At 37.1% G+C, this 2,664-nt stretch overlaps 1 protein-coding gene across 7 annotated transcripts in view; it reads left to right on the top strand.

Annotated features, from left to right (window-relative positions):
• LOC106525338 (regulator of G-protein signaling 12) overlaps window positions 1–2,664 on the top strand; it is a 69,258-nt gene that overhangs the window by 47,313 nt on the left and 19,281 nt on the right. The window lies entirely within an intron of this gene.

Genomic DNA, 2,664 nt, shown 5'->3' with positions numbered 1-2,664 from the left:
TGATTGATTGATTGATTGATTGATTGATTGATTGATTGATTGATTGATTGATTGATTGATTGATGACACTCAGAAAGAGCTGTAAATAGTGATGTGTATATTTTGTTCAGTGAGCGATGTTTACCAGGAAGCCCAGTGCTGACCACGCAACCATCCTTTGTGTTCCCTCCGGTTAGATGTTGTCCRGTTTTTATTTGATTTTGTGTAATTTTGGATGCATGACAATGTGACTGGCTGGCGATTATTAAAAGAAAAGCTAAACGGACATAGAATCAGTATTGGACGGCGATGGGCTGAAGATTCAGAACAATTGAAAGTGATGAAACATGAGAGCAAACGCTAAACAGAAAACATATTAACTGGATTTTGCTCCATCCTGCCACAGCCAGTTAAAGGGATAGTCTGGTGATTTGTGAAGTGATAGAAATAGTCAGTATCTTATGAGCGATGACATCATTAATGGAGAAAAGAGAAGCTAACTGGCTAGCTAAACTGGAAACCATTATCATATCTGATCCTCTTATACATTCAGATTGATGTTACCATAATAACACACATTGTTCAGTTGAGGAAACAGCAACAAACCGCTGTGGGAAAGTATAGCACAGTTTGTTAGCTGGGGCCTTCCATTAAGGAGTTAACATGCTCTCCCTCTGTTTGGCATCACTTCAAAAATCACCAGACTTCAAGAGAAATGCAGCAATATCAAACATTTTATTATTATTATTATTATTTTTATTCTTTCACAACTCTTGAAAAGCTTTGAGTCATTATTTGTTGTCGGTTGAAGCTGTAGCAAACCGGAGCGATTGTGAAAGCAGTTAGTCATCGGAGGACATGTGCTCCCCGGGCGTCAGCGACATCGCTCTTCATCTGCCTCATTCACTTCCTCTCCTGGTGCCTGTTGTAGATAATCACTGCCAATAAAAAAACAAAACAAACTCTGTACCTGTGATTGAATAGATCTAATAAATGTTAGAATTGGAAATCACTCTCGTCTGTCTTTTTACACGTTTGTGAGATCAGTTTTCTCTCCCTCCTCCTCCTCCTCCTCCTCCTCCTCGCCCCCACATGCCGTCTCCAGTCCTTTATTTCTGCCTCATTTTCTCCTCTCATCATCTCCCACTTCTTTCCTGTACCTTCCTGCGTGCGCTGCGTTTTGGCGGCRTTGCTCGCTGTGTGTTTCCTGCTCAGATCGTTCAGTGACGTGTGTTTTTCTGCTTGGCTCGCTTGTGTTTTCTGTTTTCTTTTTTTAATTTTTGTTTTAACGAGGCTGCTGTCCTGTGTGCCGCTTCGTTTTTTATTTTATAATTTTTTTTTCCTCATTGTTGACAGGTTGGGTCTGTGTTTTGTCAAACTTTGTGTTTACGTTGCTTGCTGCACGGTGTGCGGAGCTGTGGGCGAGGCTCCTTTTCTTTTATTGCTGCTTCTTCGGTGTTTGTTCCAGTTGGAAAGTTTAAACAGAGAAGGGATGAGTGGATTTGTTTTGTGCTGGAGGTTTTGTTTTCTTGTTAATGTCATTGTCAGAGCCTTGTATGTCTAACATCCAGTTAAGATCAACAGGTTTGGGAAGAATTTTATGAACAATGAATATCTTACCTGTTAAAGATAACTTTTTGAACAACCTCAGTTTGGAGAAAAAGAGGTTAATTTGGAACATATTCACAAGCTAGCAGCTCCTARGAACTGGATTAAAACCAATATTACTTAATTACTCTTAAAATTCACATRCAAACCCCTTCCTTGTGAGGGTCATTAGGGTCTTTTCTGGCACTCCATGCACTCCATACATGTGACCAGAACATCTCTCATGTAAAACAGYCCAACAAAGACCCTCATGAAGGAGAGCAGGGCGAGTAATAATAAATGGAGAATGGTGTTTCTACAGTCACTAAGTGGGAGGTTCTTGTTGTGTGGGAGGGGTTTGAAGAACACTGGGCAGCTGGGGGGACGTGTAGCTCAGTCGAAAAGGCCAGAAAGCACTAATATTTTTTAATATGAATATTAATTTTAGTCATAACTCGAGACAGGAGGGTGTTGGCTACACCAAATCAATTATATTTACATGATCACATTTTTTTATTTTAAACATTCTGTTTTAAACTATAAATAGACAGTTAAATATTTTTATGTAATCTCATTCATTTTACCATTATTAATACTTCATCTTTTAACTTGACCCACAAGTCAAGTCAATCTAACCAATCACAGTTTTGCCAAACTCCACTTATATTTCAAACTCCGCCCACAAAGAGTTATGGAGGACCAAAACTGACATAATTAAAAGTAAAAACAAAAATATATAAATGGGCCAATAAGTAAATAAATACACTTAATAAAATGCACCAAGTAATCTAAAAAAACTTGAAGTCATGTTTTATAATTTATATGACCTTCATATTCACTTTTCCAGCTTAGTTCCAACACACTATATATTTTAGCATCTAATTAAAATTTTACTGTTTTTAAATTTTTATATATAAATGTGCATATATATTGTTTGTCCTTTTACTTGTAGATGTGTTTGTTTCTCTTAAATATTCTTAATAAATTTTTTATTGTCTTTATTTCCATGTGTTGTTTTTACATTTTTCTGATAAGTTGTGTAGCTGCACATGGATTCTGCTCATTATTCACTTTTCCAGCTTAGTTCCAACACACTAT

The sequence above is a fragment of the Austrofundulus limnaeus genome, unplaced genomic scaffold, assembly GCF_001266775.1.
Source record: "Austrofundulus limnaeus strain Quisiro unplaced genomic scaffold, Austrofundulus_limnaeus-1.0 Scaffold223, whole genome shotgun sequence".
Taxonomy (NCBI): Eukaryota; Metazoa; Chordata; class Actinopteri; order Cyprinodontiformes; family Rivulidae; genus Austrofundulus; species Austrofundulus limnaeus.
The sequence above is the reverse complement of the archived record's forward strand: the minus strand, read 5'-3'. Positions and strand labels throughout refer to the sequence as shown.